This window comes from Eulemur rufifrons, chromosome 18 (assembly GCF_041146395.1).
Source record: "Eulemur rufifrons isolate Redbay chromosome 18, OSU_ERuf_1, whole genome shotgun sequence".
NCBI lineage: Eukaryota > Metazoa > Chordata > Mammalia > Primates > Lemuridae > Eulemur > Eulemur rufifrons.
Window position 1 is genome coordinate 64,802,120 of NC_091000.1, and position 21,822 is coordinate 64,823,941.

At 40.2% G+C, this 21,822-nt stretch overlaps 1 protein-coding gene across 1 annotated transcript in view; it reads right to left on the reverse strand.

Annotated features, from left to right (window-relative positions):
- Window positions 1-21,601, reverse strand: part of RREB1 (ras responsive element binding protein 1) — a 177,136-nt gene extending 155,535 nt beyond the window's left edge. The window contains exon 1 of the mRNA XM_069493447.1: window positions 21,582-21,601. The gene's annotated coding sequence lies outside the window, so the exon portion shown is untranslated. The remainder of the gene's footprint in view (window positions 1-21,581) is intronic.
- Window positions 21,602-21,822: the final 221 nt, after the last annotated feature.

The following is a 21,822-nucleotide window of genomic DNA, read 5'->3' on the forward strand; positions in this document are numbered from 1 at the left end:
TCTCATCCTTAAACTTGCTCCTCAGTGGCAGGGGTACTAACACGTTTTAAGTTTTCAATAAAACATATTTTTCACCTCTCCAAAGTAAGGCCTAGGGGTCCTTCACGACCCAGGCCTGAGTTCTCTCTGTAGTTTACACCTGGAAAGCCCACTCACTCCTCCTCCGTGTTGCCTAACTTCTTCCTAAGCACTTCCTAAAACCGCATTTCCTCCCTGGGTCTTCTTTAGAAGAGTAATAGAAAGTTCTTCTTTCCCTGTTTGGCCTAAACATAGAATTCCCATTTACCATGTCACTGCTTGGTAGGGTTAGAATTTCAAAAATGAATTAATCACATGTTACATGTCTGGATAAATGTTCATTGCCTCATTATAACATTGAAGGATAGGATTTAATCTATTTTATGGCCATTTATCAAACTATTGTTATTAAGTGAAGCACTGGCTTCGTGTCACTTGTCTACACAGAGGCATAGCATAAGCGGACACTCTTATTTATTATGGGGGCCCCCACTACTCTACATCAAGTTCTCTTTGGGAAGACCCATGGAAGGAAGGTCTTGGGACAAGAATACAACCAAATTTCTCCTGTTTCACTGGTTTGTTTTCATATTATAAGGCCCCTCCCCATTGTATCACTGATCATTTCCCCTGCTTGCTCTGAGTGCTGTCAGGAAGCTGAAAGCCAACTCTGAAGACCACATCTCACAGACAATGCAGCTCCCATGGTGCGCACATTGTGTGTCAACCCTGCCCCACGCTTTGGCCTCGATTCACCCACTTATTTATTTTAAATACTGTTGTGCTAGTTAGATAAGAGGAATCCGTTCTAGTGCTCTATAGCAGTGGTCCCCAACCTTTTTGGCACCACGGACCGGTTTCATGGAAGACAATTTTTCCATGGACTGAGGGTGGGTTGGGGTGGGGTGTCATGGGTTGGGGGGCAGGTGGTGCAGAGCTCAGGTGGCCCATTTCCTAACAGGCCACAGACTGGTACTGGGCTGAGGTCCCGGGGTTGGGGACCACAGCTCTATAGCACTCAAGGGTGACTATAGTTAATAACAATTTATTGTATATTTTCAAAGAGCTAGAAGAGCAGATTTTGAATACTCCCAACCCAAAGAAATGATAAATGTTTGAGGCAATGGATATGCTAATTCCCTTCATATGATATTATACATTTTATACACATATTGAAATATCACAATGTACCCCATAGACATGTATAATTGTTATGTGTCAATTAAAAATAATAAAAGCAAAAATAAATAAATGATTAAAAATTTTTAAAAAAGAAAAGAAGTGTCATCTACAAGTCACTGCTGAGCAACATGAAAACACTGTGGGTATTTTTTTTTTTTGGGGGGGGACAGAGTTTGCCTGGACTACAGTGCCGTGGCGTCAGCCTAGCTCACAGCAACCTCAAACTCCTGGGCTCAAGCGATCCTCCTGCCTCAGCCTCCCGAGTAGCTGGGACTACAGGCATGTACCACCATGCCTGACTAATTTTTCTATATATATGTTTTTAGCTGTCCATATAATTTCTTTCTATTTTTAGTAGAGATGGGGTCTCGCTCTTGCTCAGGCTGGTCTCGAACTCCTGAGCTCAAACAATCCACCCGCCTCGGCCTCCCAGAGTGCTAGGATTACAGGCATGAGCACTATGGGTATTTTGAAAGAAACTTTTGGCAAACACAGATCCCCAAAAATTCACAACACTGTTTAAAACAGCCTGGCTGGTTAAAATAAATTCATTAGAACCTTTGCAAATTTAACATTATTTTTATTCCTATAATAAATATTTTTCCCATGGGAAATAAATAAATACTGTTGTACTATGTGTACGTCTATAATTCCTTTTTGGGATGAAGCAGGGTGTATATGAATAAGTAAATATTGATCAACTTTCTCGGATGAGTCCCTGAGGAGAATGGTCAAAAATCAGATATTGCAAAGTAGGAAGGAGGGAAGCCCTTGGCCATTTGTTTTCAACAGTCCATATTATTAACTACATCTCCAGATACAAAGGAGCTGTTAACATTACACACAGTCAGCCACCACACATCTAATGCACTGTGAGGGTGCTCGTTTGCAAAAGCTCTGTTAGGATTTGAGGAAACAAAGAAGAATGTCAGGTAAATGATGTGTTATTACACATTACGTCTCACTAATACCTATAATATGCTATTATTGCTTTCCCATTTGACAGGTGAGAAAACTGAGGCTCCAAATTATTAAATAATTTTCCCAAGGTTACATGTACGGTAAATGGTGAAGCCAGAATTTAAAATCAGGTCTGTGGTACTCACAAGCTCACGGGGGTGTGTTCCTTTTGTGAAAATTCAGGGAGCTGAGCATTTATGATATGTGCATTTTTCTGTGTGAATATTACACTGCCATAAAATGTAAAAAGAAAAAGGCCACAGGGTTCTTCTATATGTCAGTGTGAAATCAATGTGACAAAATTAAGAACACAGGTAGAGCAAAAGAACAAAGCATAGTTGTCCCTCAGTGTCCCCCAGGGGACTGGTTCTAGGACCTCTGCAGGACACTCAAGTCCCTGATATCAATGGCATGGCATTTGTACATAACCTATGCATATCTTCCCATAGACTTTAAATCATCTCTAGGTTACTTATAATACCTAATGCTATGTAAATAGCTATTATACTGTTTTGCTTTTATTTGTATTATTTTTTATTTTTATTTTTTCTGAATATTTTTGATCCTCAGGTGGTTGAATCCTCAGATGTGTAACCCGTGAATATGGAAGGTCAACTGTAATGAGTTAGAAGCATGGGCTCTGACATTACTAACTTAACTATTCAACAATGATGTGATTATTTTAATAAATGAAATAGTAAATTTAATGAATGGATTATTTATTAACTGTGTGCCACTCATATGCCCATTCTCCAAGGACAATGGCTCAGAGGGATTTTATAGGATATCATACAACCCATGCTTGTGTATTTGAGGTCTTGACAATAACGTAGCAGGCCTAAAATAAATTAAAAAGCAGTAATGATAACAACAATATGTATCTCTTTCCTTTATTATCTTTTTATTAGGCTTTCTTCTTTCACATTAAAAACATGTGTAAGCAGACGGAATGTCCATAAGTGGGTTTTCCACTTTGTTGGATATTAAACTCTCCAGCAGGCCTGATAATATTTTAGGAGAGCCTCTGTCATCATCTGCCGTTGTATATACACAAACAAAAAGTAATTTTAGCATTAGCCTAAATAATACATAACTAGGAAGATAAATCCACCTCTAAAAAGAAAGCCCCACACGGGAATCATTTTGAAGTTAAAATTCTTACGGCTTATTCACTACACCATTCAGCTTGATTAGGGCAGTGCCTGCAAAAAGTCAGAGTAAAGAGGTGGAAGGAAGGTGTTGCACTGGGTGTCAGAAACTGGGTTCCAGTCTTGCCGCTAACTAGCTGTTACCTTGAGCAAGTCACTTAATATGTAGGTTTTTCCTCCCCTTTTCAGTAAAACAGAGAAATCCAACTAGATGATTTCTAAGGTTTCTTCCACTGTAACATTCTGAAATGGTTCAAAAATAATTATATTACGTTTCCACCTGCATATGGCATAATCCAAAACACTGAACATCTTCTCATGAAACTGATCAGAGCCCAAGTAGGGCACAGAAGGCCACGTCACCTTTGCACAGGCCTAAGCCCTTAAGGGCAGAGCTGTGATGCTCATTCACAAAACAGCTCCTGGCCTGCTCCAGCCCACAGACACCTGCCACTCTGGTTATAGGCCACGATACTCATAGTTCTGAAGTCTTCTCACCTGGCCTAAGGGCCAGCTAAGGACACCAGGACCAGAGCACAAAATAGGGAGGCCAAGCAAATGATGACTGACATTATAAGCCACTGAAATGATCTCTCTAAACCCCCAGTGACTGGGCCATCTGGGTCACTCTCAGAGAGATGACAATTCTCCTCTAGCAGACAAAATCCCACTTGACTGTATAGTCACAAACAGAAAACGCAATGGATAAATGCCAGGTTCTGGGGAGAAGTCGGCATTATCTTCACATCACAACCATGACGTAGAAGCTGTATTACTACTAAGCCTCAGTTTCCTGTACAATGGATTATTCATAGAATTTAACAAAAAGGTTTTTATGAGAAATCAATGAAAAAATATACTTAAAACACTTAGCACACAGCCTTAGGTACAAGGTAATAGCTCTCTGGACAGCAGTTCCCTCAACACACCCTCTCCCAAAGTCCTCTCATCTATGTACTATAACTTCCCACACACGCTGACCTATAGTGGGATCCCTAGTCTAAGATGGGGACTCTAAATGCTCAGTAAAAACTTGCTAAAAGAATGAATAATTTATAAGACTCCTAACACAACACCAAGCTACAATTATGATCCAAGTAGACCCTTTGGGCCCATTTCTACCAGAGACTAGTTTAGTCTGTAAATTCACAAGTGTCAGGATTTTGCTTTGAAGATTCATAAAGAACATGACAATTTTGCCTGACATGTTTGATTCGGGGCAAGTTATTTAACCTCTCTGTACCTCTATAAAATAGGACTAAAAATAATAGCCTACACATAGCCTTAAATGTGAAGTATCTGCCTGACAAATGGCACTTAATAAGTGTTAGTTATCTTATTTTGATTAATTAATTAATATATATAATTATATATATGGGGACAAGATCTCATTATATTGCCCAGGCTGGTCTCAAACTCCTGGGCTCAAGTGATTCTCCTGCGTCTGCCTCCTGAGTAGCTGAAACTACAGGCATGTGCCACCACGCCCAGCATTAGCTATCTTATTTTAAACCTGGTAAAATTTTCCATTAAGCAATATAGAGTGATCAATGAAAACCCGAGCCCCCAATGCGTTCATCATTGTTACTAAGTCCCATCTGACTGTCGGCACCCCGAGGGCCTCAGGACATGCAGACCTCGGTGTCTTCCTCTCCAACACTTACTCCTTTAGAATAGGTCAGGCCCAGGAATCTGCATTTTCAATGAATTCCTCGCATGTGTTGGACACAGGTGGCCACTGAACTGACAAATATGAGCAAAAAACCTGACAAATACTGCTCTAGAACATACTGCAGGAACAGGGCCAAATCTTGGGTGATTCCCCTGTCTCTCCAAGAGAGGGATTTATGGTTTGGGTAAAAACCATTATGAACACATTGGTTTCTTCATGGGTTTCACTTTGAGTTTCTGCCTCCTGCAACCCAAAGCAAAGTCATACAGAGCCTGGCAGCTTGGGTCTGGGCCTCCACGGGAGGCAGAGCCACGTGACTGAGGCTGCCTGATGCTGAAGAACCGAAACCAGAGGGACATACAAGGCAAGGGGAACCTACACACACACACACACACACACACACACACACACATATATTATATATACACACATATATGTATATCTTTTTACTTTTTCTTTTTAAAAAAACTATAACTCTAGAGACATGTGTGACATGTCTGAAAAACAGAAAAAGAATGTTTGTTCCCATCCAGAGAAAGCTTACTCACGTGGGAGGCGGGTCAATGTGAGAAGTCGTGACTCTAATCTCAAAGAGCACGGCATCTCGAGAACAGAAACTCGGAAAATATGAGAGCGTGGGGAATAAAACCCAAAAGAGTCTCAGGCACGCTGCGGCTGGGCTATAAGTAAATATTGAAATATCATGATCTCATCAATTAAAAAGCAATGATGAACCCAAAACAGCCTGATACACAAGAGAAAATGAAGCAGGTTGGCAAAATTCTCAGATAGGTTTCAGCAACAGAAGTCAATGGGATACAATGATTGAAAATTATGCAAAATGGGTAAAATGTTCCACCTCATGAGAATAGGGCAGATGGGCCATCACCCAGATGAAAGTGTCCGTATTTCTTGCAGGTTCTGAGCGGTGTCTCATACAACACTAGCACTTAACAAGTATTAATCAAAGATATCACGATCAGCTCATGAAACATATTAAATAAACACAATGACAGTGTACACACAAAAAAATACTTTTAAAATACCATTTACAACAGTATCAAAATTTTAAGGAATTTTTTAGTATTTTATAAATTATATATTAATATATTCCTATATGTTATATGATATGTAGGAATATATACTATATACTAATACATATGTAACATAATGTTATCCTACATATGTTAGGATATGTAGGTATTATATAGTCATGACATTTTGGTCAACAACGGATTGCATATATGATGGTGGTCCCATAAGGGACTACATATACATATATATATATATATGTCTCTTTTATACCATATTTTTACTGTACTTTTTCTATGTTTAGATACACAAATATCACTGTGTTACAACTGCCTACAGTATTCAGTACAGTCATGTGCTGCACAGGTTTGTAGCCTAGGAGCAACATACCATATAGCCGAGGGGTGTAGTAGGCTATCCCACCTAGGTTTGTGTAAGTACACGCTACCATGTCTGCACAACGATCATCTAATGACACATTTCTCAGGACGTATCCCCATTATTACGCCACGCATGGCTGCATTATATATATCAATACTACAGATAGAGTTTTATAAAGAAAAACACAAAACTTCCTTAGGACATTGAAGAATATATAAATATACACAGAGATAATCAGTGTTCATGCACTTACATAATTTTACTATGTGCCAGACACTATTCTAAGCACTTTACACATATTACATACAACACATTTAATCATTTAATCTTCTCAATTACCCTGTAAGGCAGGTGCTACTGTGATCCCTAGTTTACAAGCGAGAAAACTGAGGCACATCAAGGTTAAATAAATTCTCCAGGGTTGCGTGGTCAATGAGAAGTGGAGCAAGGATCTGCATCCAGGAAGCCCAGCTCCATCCTTTCAATGACTCTGCACGCTGCCTTTCAACTGGTGGATGCCCCATAGTAAAAACGTCTGTTTCCCCCAAATTGGTCTACAGTTTCTGTGTAGTCCTAACCAAAACCCCATCAGGTTCTATTAGGGAATTTGACCTGCTTCTAAAATGTATACAGAAGGGCGAAAAGCCAAGAACACCAAGACAGCCTGGAAGAACCAGGTGGAAGAACATGCCCTCTCGGATGGCGCGACTCACTGGAAAGCTTTAATAATTACGACAGTGTAGAGCTGGGTCCCTGGCTGACAAAAAGACACAAACAGAACAGAGAGCCCAGAAATGGCACCCACATGACACAGGCAGTGTTCCAGACTGTGCAGAAAGACACATACCTCAGTGACCGTGCACAGACAAGCAAACAGCCATTTAGATAAAAATTAAAAATGGACCCTTATTTTATGACATTCACAAAAATCAGTTCTAGATAAGTAAAGTATGATAAAATAAAATATGAAAGGAAAAAAAACTGAAGAATACAGGAGAATAACCTCAAGCATATCTTCAGAAATAGGGGAGAATTTCTTAAGATACAAAAGTATTAACCATAAAAAATTGATAAATTCAACAATATTAAAATTAAAAATATATGTGCATCTGAAGGCATCATAAACAGAGTAAAAAGACAAGCTGCAAAGTGGAAGCTGTTATTTGCAACACATATAGTCAACAAAAGATTCATATCGGAATATATAAAGGAGTCCTACAAATCAGTTACAAATCAATAAGAAAAAGAAAATCCATAGAAAAATAGGCAAAAAATTTGAATAAACACTTAGGGAAAAAAGGGCATCCAAACAGCCAATAAGCCTTGTTAGTAATTGGGGAAAAGCAAATTAAAACCACAATAAGATGCCATTTCATATTCACCAGATTGGCAAAAATTAAAAAGTCTAACAATACCAAGTCTTGGTGACAATATGGAGTAACAAACATTCTCATTCAAAAACATTTGTAAAAAGGTAATTACGTGAGGTGATGGATGTGTTAACTTGATTGTGGTAATCATTTCACAATATAGATATTGATATCAAATTATCACACTGTACACTTTACATGTACATATTTTTATTTGTCAATTATGCCTCAATAAAGCTGAAAAAATCTTTAAGAAAATCCCTCTTTCACTGTTAGAGAGAGTATAAATTGGAATAACCACTCTAGAAAACAACTTGGAATTATGGCATAGAGTTAAAAATAGCCTATGACCCAACAATCCACCTTCCACATACACCCTAGAAAAACTTCTGCACAACTGTATAGGACATATATAAAAGAATGTTCATGATAGCCTTTTTCAGAAGAGCCAAAAGCTGGAAACAGTTCAAATGTCAGATCAATAGGAAAATGAATAAATGCATTTTTGTAGTACATAGATACCAAACAATGAAAACAAACCATAGCTATTGGCATCAACCTGGCCAAGGCTTGCAATCATATTGTTGAAAAAAATAAATAAGTGAAAAAAATATATATATAGTTCTAATTTATATGAAGTTCAGACACTTAGAAAATTAAATGATGTCATTTAGGGATACATATGTAGTTGTAAATACACTAAGGAGGGAGAGGGATACGGTTTTGAAGTAGAGAAGATTCTAAGGCAATGTTCAATTTCTTTCTTTCTTTTTTCTTTTCTATTTTTTTTTTTTTTTGGAGACAGGATCTCACTCTGTTCCCAGACTAGAGTACACTGGTGTCAGCATAGCTCACTGCAACCTCAAACTCCTGAGCTCAATGATCCTCTTGCCTCAGCCTCCTGAGTAGCTGGGACTACAGGTACATGCCACCACACCCAGCTAATATTTCTATTATTTTTTTGTAGAGGTGAGGTCTCCCTCTTGCTCAAGCTGGTCTTGAACTCTTGGCCTCAAGCAATCCTCCAACCTCAGCCTCCCAAAGTGCTAGGATTACAAGCATGAGCCACCGCACCTGGCCAATGTTCGATTTCTTAATCTGGATGGAGGTTACATGAATGTACACTTGCTAATTATTCTTTAAACGATATATATATATATACACATTATACATTCTTTTGTATGTATGCTATATTTCATAATTTCTGATTAACCTCTTAAGAAAGCACAATGGCACCTTCCTAAATAGGAAAGAGGCCTAGTTTTTAAAAAGAAAAGCACACTACAATCAAACTTTCAAATTTAAAAATTCATATATATATATATATATATATATAAAAGCAACAACAGGCTGGGCATGGTGGCTCACGCCTGTAATTCCAGCACTTTGAGAGGCTGAGGCAGGAGGATCGCTTGAGGCCAGGAGTTTAAGACCAGCCTGGGCAACACAGTGAGACCCTGTCTCCACACACACACACACACACACACACACACAAAATAAAAGCAAAAACAGCTCACTAAAATTTGATTTTACTACCATCTTTATAAAAGTTAAAAGGTGAAGGCTGATAATTAGCACGGATGTTGGGTTGCATTATACACTGGAGGAATTACCATAAAAATAATTAGAAAAGAGGTAAGAAATTCAGAGCAGAGTAAATACCTGATAATGTTTTAGTCAGATTTTAAATGTAGGCTACAAAATTTAAGTATAGCAATCCAATGATATTTTTTATTTAAAAATTCTTTTCTATTTCTTCATCATTTGCCTTAAAAAATAAAAGGCTCTTACCCAAACCTACAACTTTCCACTCTGACTGCAACTAAGTACAAAATTACAGAACTATACAGAAAGTACAAATTATTTCCCTGAATGTCTAAACTCACTCTCTGACAGCAAATAGATTTCCTTTTTTTGTTTATGACAGAGTATTACAGGGGTACAAATGTTTTGGTTACATAAATTGCTTTTGTACAGTTTGAGTCAAAGTTGTAAGTGTCCCCATCCCCCAGACAGTGTGCACTGTGCCCGTTAGCTGTGCATTGTGCCTCACCTCCTCCCCCTCCCCGCCGCCCCCCCAGCTTGGTTTTCTGATGAGTTTTTTTTTCATGTGGGCCCATAAGTGTTGTTTGATTAGTTTCAATTTAATAGTGAATACATGTGGTGTTTTTCTATTCTTGTGATACTTCACATAGAAGAATGGGCTCCAGCTCCATCCAGGTTAATACAGGAGGTATCAGTTCACCATTTTTTAATGGCTAAATAGTACCCCATTGTGTACATATATATACCACATTTTATTAATCCACTCATGTATTGATAGGCACTTGGGTTTTTCTACATCTTTGCAATTGTGAACTGTGCTGCTATAAATAGTTGGGTGCGTGTACCTTTTTTATAAAATGTCCTTTTTTCCTTTGGGTAAATACTCAGTAGTGGGAGTAGGATCAGCAAATAGATTTTTGCTCATCTGGAGTTTTCTGAAAATGGTTCTGCATTTGTTTTTACCAGGAGGCCACTTAAATCTTACCCACTTGTTTAGCTGCAAGGATTGAAACAAAATGTTTGCTGGCAAAACAAACACTGGTTTTAAAATTCTCCACTTGGGCTGCGGGATAAAACACTTGTTTACTGAAACAAATGTTTTATTTGGAAAATGCCTGCCAGTGTGGACACTTTCCAAGAAACACACCAGGATGTACCAGGATGGTGATGTCAAGCCCTTGATAGAAGCTGGTGTTTTAGGGTAACTTCATGAAGTTTATTTTCAGAGAATAGGACAACAATGGGAAATTCAAGCTGTTAAAAATTCAACCCCCAAGACCTCAAATGCTCTTGCTGGTTCATTAAACAGGCTTGTTCCATACGCCCAAATGTAATTTCTTTTATAATCAAATGAGTTTTATAAATAACATTCTAATAATTATTATTATTTTAGAGTCAAGCCTCTTCCTTTAAATTTAATATGTGTCTTCTGGTTCTCATATGTGACATGGTACGAAAAACCACTCCTATCTCTTAATAAGATACACTAGCACCCTGAAATGCGACTATTAACCAAAAAAATGGGACTGAGCATAAGGCAAGCCTAAGGTGAAACTCATCCAAGGAGATTCACTTTCTTAAGTACCAAAAGGAAGCATAATAAAAGACAGCCTTGGGACCCTGTGGTTAATTTCATATGGAGGCTTTGCTACACACATATTTGACCAAATAAGATTCCCCTGATAATGCTTAAGAATTCTCATCAATAATTTCTTGCTAATATTAGGCGCAAAGGAATAAAATGAATCATTGTTATGGTCCATGATAACGGTCTTTCAACTTTTTAAAAGTATGTTCTCCTATCTTTACAAAACATTGTACATATACCAAAGCATATGCATATTTTTATTAATTATAAATTATTTTGTACTGCCATTATACATTATAAAACATGAAAAAATGGATAATGCAAAGGACTTAATAGATATATCTCCAAAGAAGATATGCAAATGGCCAATAAGCATATAAAAGATGCTCGACATCATTAGTCATCCGGAAAATGATAATCAAAACCACAATGAGGCTAGGAGATGGCTCGCCTTTTCGGGCCAAACCAATGTATGCCTTCCATGTATTGATTTATGACTACCTGTAACCCCTGTCTCCCTGAAATGCATAAAACCAAACTGTAACCCAGCCACAGTGAGTCCACTTGCTCAAGGCTTCTTGGGCATGGTTCCAGGTCATGGTCCTCAAATTTGGCTTAGAATAAACCTCTTTAAATTATTAAAAAAAAAAAAAAGAAAGAAAGAAAGAAAGAAAAAGAAAAGAAAGTGGCTCCATGGTGACGTCTGAGCCACTAGGGAGGTCCCAATCTGGGCACTATAAAACAAGACACAGACCATAACCACGTCCCTTTTTGTGCCCTTCCTTTTCCTCCCTTTGCTGCAACAATGGGTCCGTTCGTCATCTGTGGCGTATGTATCATGCTCTGCAAGCCTGTATCTTGCTCTTGCCCTAGAATCCTATCTTTCTGTCCTCAATAAACCTGTTTTTTTGAGACAGAGTCTCTCTCTGTTGCCAGGGCTAGAGTGCCGTGGCGTCAGCCTAGCTCACAGCAACCTCAAACTCCTGGGCTCAAGTGATCCTCCTGCCTCAGCCTCCCGAGTAGCTGGGACCATAGGCCTGCACCACCAGGCCTGGCTAACTTTTTTCTATTTTTAGTTGTCGGGCTAATTTCTTTCTATATATATATATATATATATATATATATTTTTTTTTTTTTTTAGTAAAAATGGGGTCTCGCTCTTGCTGAGGCTGGTCTCGAACTCCTGACCTCAAGTGATCCTCCTGCCTCGGCCTTCCAGAGTGCTAGGATTACAGGCGTGAGCCACCACACCTGGCCAATAAACCTCATTTTCATGCTTGCCTTACTTTGGTGTGTCTGGTCATTCTTCGGCCCTGAGCACAGTAAGAACAGACATTTCAGACTAAAACCTGACAAAAGCTTGGTGCTAATTCACAAGTGGGTTGAGATGGATTTGCTTCCACTACAGCTTTCAGCTCATGATTATCCACCTTGGTCTCAGGTCACCCATGTGGCTCATTTTCAAGATTAAAATCACCAGAATGGGCCAGGCGCGGTGGCTCACGCCTGTAATCCTATCCCTATGGGAGGCTGAGGCGGGAGGATTGCTTGAGCCCAGGAGTTTGAGGTTGCTGTGAGGTAGGCTGATGCCACGGCACTCTAGCCCAGTCAACAGAGTGAGACTCTGTCTCAAAATAAATAAATAAATAAATAAAAATAAAAAAATAAAAAAAAAATCACCAGAATGGACCTTCTCAAACCATCAATGTACTGTGCGTTCATTACCACATCCTTCCCAAATACTTCATTGATATTTCGAGCTGTCTGTACTGCACTAGTTCCATGACAGAACTCATATTTGAAAATAACACAAATTTTCCACTTATTCATTCCACAATTTTTGAATTTCACAATTCACAAAAATTGCTCTAAGAAATATTTGAAAGATAATCACAAGCCAAAACATGTGTTTGAAAGACTGAGGATGTACCTTCACAATAAAAAAAAAAAAAAAAAAAAATGAGATACCACATCACAACCACTAGGATGGCTAGAATTAAAAAAAAAAAAAAAAAAAGGAAAATAACAAGTGTTGGCAAAGATGTGGAGAAACTGAAACCTTCATACATTGCTGGTGGAAATGTAAAATGGTGCAGCCACTATGGAAAATAGTTTGGAGAAAACAGTATGGAGATTCTTTAAAAATCAAACATAGAATTACCATAGGATCCAGCAATCCCACTTCTGGGTCTACACAAAAGAATTGAAAGCAAGGTCTTGAAGAGGTATCTGTATACCTACATTCATAGCAGCGTTATTCACAATAGCCAAAAGGCAGAAGCAACCCAAGTGTCCATCAATGGATGAATGGATAAACAAAAAGTGGTAAAACATACAATTGAATATTATTCAGCCTTAAGAAGGAAGGAAGTTCTGGCACATGCTGCAACATGGATGAACCTTGGAAACATTATGCTAAATGAAATATACCAGATCTAAAAGGACAAATATCATATGATTCTACTTATATGAAATATCTAGAATGAGCATAAGAGGCAGAAAGTAGATTAGAGGCTACCAGGGACTAGCGGAGTGAGGAGTTACTGCGTAATAGGCATGGGGTTTCTGTCTGGGGTGATGAAAAATTTTGGAAATCGAGGTGATAGTTATGTAACATCGTGACTGTAATTAATACCATCAAATCATATACATAGAAATGGTGACATGGCAATTTTATGTTACATATATTTTGTCACAATAAAATAGTTTAAAAACAAAAAGGACAAGATGAAAATACAAATAGAGGCTCTAATAGTTTCTTCTCACATCCCATTGGGTCACCCTGCATGCCACAGGGAACCAAGAATTAATAAATTGGATGTGGGGGAGAGGGAAGATTGGGGAGCTATCAGTGTCTGAGCTTTGGTAACACCTACAACTCAACAAGAATTTTACTTTTAATTCTAAATGAAAGACGGCCCCTTTCTGTAACCTTTCCATAGAATTAAATACAGACCATCTGGAAGGTCTTGCAGCCCTCACACCACAGACCTGAATCACTGCAAAAATACCAGGAGAGCCCTCTTCACTTCTACCGCCAAGCACTGGTCAGCACGCTCGCTTCTGCGCTGCGAGGGCCTAGGTGGTGCCTCACAAAACGTCCCGTGTGCTTTTTCAATCGTTTTATGGTCTCAGGTAAGACCCAAGTTCAACTTAAAGTACTCCTTCTCAAAGCTGTTTTCAAAGGCATTTTCATCACTTTTCCCTCCTTTGGCTCTAGAGCATCAATCACAGGGGAAAGTGACAGGAAATAATAAAAAGATTAACAGCTCAACATCAAGAAGCACCTATGCTGCCTATGCTGAAAGCCTCAAATATGAGGCTGGCTGAGGACCAAGGTAATCAACAGTAGAATAGACATGAGTTCGAGGGCTAAGGTGACATTTCAGGAGGCAGAAAGTCCTGTTAAACACAGCCATGACAAAACAAAGGGGTGCAGCTACAGAACAATACACTTCTGTCCTCGTCTGCGGTACCTAAATTTCCTAAGTTTACGATCACAGAGAATCACCAGAAAAATAGGTTTCTGTGGATTGTTCAATTGTTTGGTTTTTAAAAGCTGGAGCATTTTTCCAGTAAAATGTAAGAACTCAGCTTTAAAATAAAAGTTAAAACTAAAATACGCTAGACTCTCAGGGACATCTCAGCTTGCCTTTTCTACAGATTTGCAATGCAGCGATGTGAATTAACCGCCCCTTTCCTTTGGCAATCCCACTGAAGCTCCCAGCTGTACTGCAACGGGAAAGGCAAACATATTCTAGAACTGCAACATGAAATCGTTGATTCACACCCTTCAAATTGCTAGAGTGACTGTATCTTATTAAAAATAACTGTGACTCCCAAATTAATCAATTAATCCTTTAGAGAGAGCTCTCATCCAAAATACTGTATTTCCATATTATTACAGTACAAAGTATTCAAATATCTGTGTAAAGACTGCTTCTAAACAGATTCCAGTAAATTACATGGGAGGGGGCAAGACTGTGAATATGTAGGTGTCCAAACAGGATAAGTGGTCTCCAGTGGTCTTGGCAAAGCTCTAAATTGCCCATGCCTGGTATGGATCTACCATCAGGAAATCTTCCACTGGTAATTAAGTCTTATCACAAAATCTTAGCTTTTAAAAGATGAGTCCTCCAAACACACAGAAATGTGTATCATGAATATTCTTGTTTAAAAGCATTCCGTGTCAGTTCCAATGCTGATATTGTTTCAAAACTCTTTTCTCAAGGCCTTCTAGCATGCTATATTAAAAAAGTTGCCAAACTGGTTTTAACACATCTTTTTAAGACTGATAAGCAAAGGTTTACTAAAGTAGTTTTGAGTAAGATAAACTCAGAATTATTTATAAGTTTTCTCAAATCCAGCAGCACTTTTTAAATGGAGGGTTGTTAACTAAGCTATAAATTTCCAAAGCCGCAAAAGATACATGAAGGTATTTCTCCTTTGGTAAAATCCAAACCTATACCTTCAGTTTGGAACTGCGGCTGACATCCTGTTGGACTGACTGCCTTCAAACCTGTTCTGTGGGTATTATGAATAACTGAGTGCAAACAGTAAGTGGTTGTGAAAATAAATTTTCTAATGTTAAGAAAGAAAGTGTACTGTTAACACATTTGGGTTGACTAACAACTTTGGTGAACAGCAATAATATTCTAATCTTTCTTGTGAATCTTAAGTAAGATTTATTTAACTTTAAAAATAGTTTCATTTAACAATGTGGCCATTTATCTGATAATAGATTTCAAGGTTCCTGTTCGTTTAGATTTTTTTTTTTTGGCTGTTGATGCTGATATTTTCATATATAATAATAAGTATTTCACTAGGAAAACTAGTGCGAATATCACCTACTTTTCAGTGTGTGTCAAGAGAATATTTTCATAGAGTATAGAAAAACAAACTCTGCAAACTCTAGGAAGCTGTGTAAATTGAATTCTATAAATTCACCTTTGATTGCCTTCTCTCATTGTACGACTACAGCTTCAAGAAAACTTGAAGATCTGTATCAAGATGCTAACACTATTTCTGGCTTTTTGAAGACAACTCAAGCACAAAATTGTCTTTTCCTCTGTCCTGGTTAACTTCACAATTAGTTACCGAGAAAGGGTATACTCAGGCAAGCCTGTCCTAAAAGAAAAGCCATCTATGTGCCTTCTCTTTGGAAAGAATATGAGTGCATAAGTGTTTGCACTTAAAACCATTCTTTCACTTACAGTTTTCTGCATAACCTGGGTTTCACTTTCTGACATTTTTAGATATTACCTTATATTCCAAATGAATTTTAAAAACCTAGATTCTATTGCATAACAACGTGAACACATGTACACTTAACTGTTCACTTAAAATGGTTAAAATGGTAAATTTTAATATCCTGAAATAAATTAAAAAAAGATGGTAAATTTTATGTTATATATATTTTCCCACAATTAAAAAAAAAGGAACACCTAAATCTTCCACTCTTCTTTGGTGGTGGTGGAGAGGGGTAGGTTCAATGACAAAATAACCCACCCTTGGCTTCAACAGTTAGAGACTTAGAACAACAGATGGTTTACATTCTGTGTGTATAGAAGGTAGAGGGGGTGAGTGGTAGGCGGTGAAGATGCTGCAAACCTCACCCTCGATTTTAAACAGTTTCTGCCTGTTCATCCGCCAGGCATGTAATAATGTGGATATGTGAAATTCGTCTCTTTACAGCATATAAACAAAAAGGGAAAAGGAAGAACAAATAATAATTTGCAGCCAGATCATCAACATCAGACTAACTCAAAGTTGGCTGCGACGACATGTACGTGTAATATAACTGCTGCTCAATGGGACAGGCATCTGTTTTCTGACGATAAGGAAATAGATACCTACATAGTCAATAATTGCTTGAGAAAGGTATTACTAGTCACCCCCTTTTAGAAATCTACCCCCAAATTCCTGATCTATCTCCAGACTAGAAGACTTGCGGGTTTAGAGCCTGTCGCTTGCCTTGCCCTACCCCTGACTACTCAGCTCCCTTGAAGAGGATCAGCCTGCCTGCTCCTGAGAACACTCCCAAATCCACGCCCGGGCCTGCGAACCCAAAGGTACAGGAAGGGGTCTGCCCAGAGCCTGGGTATTGCGTCATCCCAACGTGCTCCGATGTACAAGGTTTGAGTCACTCCCCACCACGCACAGCTCTTCACCCCAAATTCCCTTCCAGCCTAGCAGGGCGGAGGACTTCTGACACAGCCCTCCACTCTTCCATACCAGTGCTAAATTTGGAAAGCAGCAGGTCATCTGGATAAAAACAACTTCAAGCACTGCCTATCAATGACTGTCCATCAGATATAAAAGCAAAGGAACAGGCTGAAACAAACACATGAAAAGTTAGAACTCTCTTTCTGTCCCTAAGAGAGACACAGGAGGCCTCAGGGGGAGGTCTTGGGCTGTATAACAAACCAGCTAAGGAGCTCGTTCCCCAAAATGATCCATACCAGAGTGGCCTATAAGCCTTATGACAAATATGGACTGCTGGGCCAGGGGACTGTACTGTAGCGCCAATGGGGTGGGGCCCCTTAAGCAGAAGAGCCAGGTTAGGAAGCCATTGGGTTAAAGCATTTCTGTTAGAACTGTGCTGAGTCAGCATATTGGCTCTAACTAAAGTCCCAGGAATGACTAACTTGTGCTTTATGAGGAAGGAGAATTTGCAAAATTATATTTTGAGGCAAATGCTAATTGTGAATGCTCCCTAAAACTGGTCTTTTGCCACCAAGTTCACATTTAGGAGCTCATTTGCACCTGTGAGTGACCCGTACAATCGCCTCTATGTAGATGACTCACATCTCTACCTTCAGCCATGACCCCTCCATCGCCCTAAATCATCTACACCCAGCTGCTCATTGTGGCCTCAAATTCAAATCAACTCTTCAACCTACCTTGAACCCTGGCTTTCTGTTTCCATCTCTGATGAAAGTTCCACCTCTCACGGCATCTACATTTAAATCCTTGGTCATCTTGGACTCTTCAAGTCTCCTACCCTCCACACCCAAACTCTATAAAATGTTATCAATTTTTCTTTCATAGTGACTCACAAAGCATTACCTTTTGACTAATTCCCACTGACACAATCCTTGTGCAGGTTCCCGTAGATCCCTCCAATAGACACTCATGGTCCCTAAACTCCCACTCCAATCCAACCTAACAAGATTAACCTTCCCCAGATCCAACTTTGACCATGTATTACCACTGCTCAAAATCCTCAAACTTTCCCATTACCTGCAGATAAAGTCCTAACACCAAGCTTGGCCAGGCATTCACAGTCCCTAAATGGTCTGGCCCTACTCTATCATTCAAATGACAAATTTCATACTTGATCCATCTCTTCTAGCAAAGCTGACCTATTTAAATTCCCGAAAGGTGCCCCACAACTTCCTGCCTCTTGGCTTATCTTGCTAGGCTTATACTACCAGGAATGCCTTTCCTTCTCTAGGCATAAAAATCACGTACATCCTTTAAGGCCTAAGTTCAAGTCTTACCACCTCCCTTTTGAAGCACTTCCTGACGCCTTCCACCTGACAGCCACCCTCCCAGAACACACCCGGTGCCTCGCAACATCTAGGCCTTTCCCCTTTCCCTTCCCTGGTACCCTCTGCATTTTACTTCTGACAAAGCTGAACTTGGTTCCTAGCTCTCTACAGAGTCCTCTCGTTCCAGCCCACTTTGCTCCCTGCCCCTCTGGAGGTTCCTGTGGCACATTTTGTCTGACCCCTCATGGGTAGTCCTTCATACATACACTGGCTGCCTGGCAATAAATAGCTCCCCAAAAAGAGCAAATCTTTTATTTTTATACAAACCAATAATACAGCTTCATTACTAGCATTTTAGAGAATAGAAGAACAATTTTTTAAAAATCTCTCATTATTCTACTTCTTAACCCATAGTACCTTTCATATATGAATTCATCATCTCTTCTTATGCACATATTTTGTTACGGGTATTTAACTGTTGAACATTTAAACTTCTTGTATTTGTCATCTAGCCGTCTCACCCAGCTAGACCAGATTAGACTTGACTCTTTTAGGAACATTCGCTTCTCTCTTAATTCCCACAGTGTTAAACACAGTTCTGTACACAGAGTAGGTGGCTTGGATGTTTAAAACATACATTCATTCAAAAAATACTTGGGGGATATTAATGAGTAAATGGTTCCAAATGCACTGTCCACAGTAATCTATGTGAAAACCTGTCATGTAGACGACTTCTTGAAAATTGCCCCCTCAAATGTATATTATCTCAAATGTTTTAAATATACCATAACACTTCACAATATTAAGAAACCTGTTGTTAATTCTTTCTTAACAGATGTTCATTCCTTAATTTGATTTGCTTTACAAATCTGATTTATAACTTAAATGCAGATCACTCTATATGTAAGTATTTCATGAATTCAGCGATGAAATTTCAGGGTAGGGACAAAGAATGTGACTTTGCCACTTCATTTTATTAATACTTAAATTTTCAATTCATTTGTATAGTAATGATTCTGGTTTGAACCAAGATTTTAAAGTCTAATTATTTTTTTTCCATAGAAGGAAATCATGCTCTTTAACAGGATGACAAGATCTAAGATCATGAATGTGTTAATTTTTTTCAAGTTTCCAAAAAACTTTTGTATAACTCTGCCATTTTCATTCAGAATGCGAGACTACTCAACACATAAAATTTGTCATTTTCCAACTATAGCTGTTCCACAATTTAAGCAAATACCATAAGTGAAAGTAACAACTTTTACCAGTTGAATTGAAGATCCTCTATCTAGAAAGTAATGTAAAAAGTCCAAGCTACTTTCCAAAAAAAGGCCAACTATTATTATTTTTCCCATTCTACTAGTGAGACAACTCAGCAAAGGTCACCTAGTTACCAAAATTTAATTAATTCATTCATTCAACTGGGGATGATTAGATCCCCACAAAAGTTTGCACAACAAAATAACCTCCACTTTTATTTAGAAGATGATTCAATTTACAAAAATTCAATTTATCAGTTTTTGTCTCCTAGGGATATACTGTATATTCTTTAAAGTAAATACATCTCAATGGATGTTTCTTTATCTAAGGTGCCTTGGCAACAGAAATTTACATTGATTCCTAAGTCAGCTTTTCAGATAACTCTTAAGATCACTTTAGAGGATAACATACCCCTTTTTGCTTCTGAATAGAAACTCCTGCAGTTGCACATTTCTTCTGGGTTTGCAGCTTCACTGCTCTTTGGGCCTTGGTTCAGCAGCCCCTTGTGACTAAGGTCCACTGGGCAAAACCAGATGGAAAGAAAATGGGACAGAAACCAGGAAGGGTGCTCAAGAAGAGCTTGGACTACAAAACTCAACAATGCTAAGCTTCTCTTTTGCAGTCTCATCTTTTAATATATATCTTTTCTTGACTCTGCTTGTCTCAGCAGCAGATTCAAACCCAAAGCCCATCCCTTTTAAATCTCCATTCCTCCCTTTGCTAATCATGTGCTTGGGGTGTGAGATGCCACTGTGTTCATGAGGGAACTGGGCTGCCCTCCTTCTGCTTTGAGGAGGGCTGGGCTTTTTTCTTCTTCTCCTTTTAATAAAGGCCTTTTCATGTTTGTTTCTTAGGCCTTCCTCAAATACAAAACTGTCACTGTCCCCTGCTCCTTCCAACTCTAGGGTATCAACTTCAGACTTCTGTACCAACTAAGTCAGCAACTGTTGAGAACTTTGGTAAATTTATGGCAGCCCGGGCTTGCATTTGGAAGACTCAAAACCTAACGCAAAAACGTTTAATTTATGTTCTCTGAAATAGTAAAAAACAAACACCAAACAGAGCAAAACTCCACCTCCTCCCAGCTTTCCTTTCACGTCTTGGTTCAATAATAAGAAAAGTTAATCCACCCCCTAGTGCAACTGCAGCCTCCTCCAAGGCCAGGCTCACCTAGAACATTCACTGCATCATTGCATCCAAGCCAAACTCGGTTACTGAGGCAACTAAGTTTTTCTTCCCAAAGGGTCACAGGGAAACACATCCCTCGGGATCCCCTGGTAACCGTCCACCGATAATGCCGGGGAACCACAACAGCGAATGACTCGCTTTCCAAGGCTGGAGCTGGCTGCCTTCGTCGGCCACAGGGGGGGTGTGCGTGGGGGGTGTGCAGCATCCAGTTACATTCCTGACCCACTTTCGCATCCCCTCCCTCCCCCTCTTCTTCCTCCTCCTCCTAGGCAGGCCGCGAGGGCGCCAGCGCTCGGAGAAGCCACCCGCGAGCACTCCCTTGGCCGCTGCGGGCGGGGTGCACCCAGCGTCGGGCACTGCGGGGGACCCCGCGGGAGCCCGCCCCTCCCCCACCGCCGCCTTCCCCTGCGCACTCCCTCGGCGGTCACATGGACTCGCGAGCACCTGTTGGCGACCTCAGTCCCGAGCCCTGCCCCTCCCGCCGCCCCCCCCCACCCGGGGCGAAGCCCCCTGCGGGAGAGAAGGGGAACACTGGCCGGTTCCCCTTTGGCAAACCCCGCTGTACCCGGGAGGGCGCAGGGGCCGGAGGGAGACGCCTGCACAGCTGCTCCGCTTCGCTAAGTGCAAACGCGCCGCGGCCGAGCGGCTACTGCGTGGAGGGGATCCCAGCCCCCCATCACCCCCTCCCCCGAGGCGGAGCGGGGAGGGGGGTGCGCCCGCCCCCAGCCCGACTCCGCTGGAAACCTGGGCTCCTCGCGGGCGCGGGGCGGGGATGCTGCCGAGTCCGGGCCGGGGCCGCAGGGGCGAGGGCAGGTAGCGGGTGGTGACGGGTGGGTGTGCGTTCCGAGCCGCCGAGTCCAGGAAGGGGGCGGGAAGCTGCCGTCGCAGCTGCAACTTCTGAGCGTGCAGAGCAACTCAGCAACTTTGCCTGCGCCGCGCGCCCCTCCCCCGCGCCACCGGGCCGGGCCGGGGGCTGCGCGGCGCC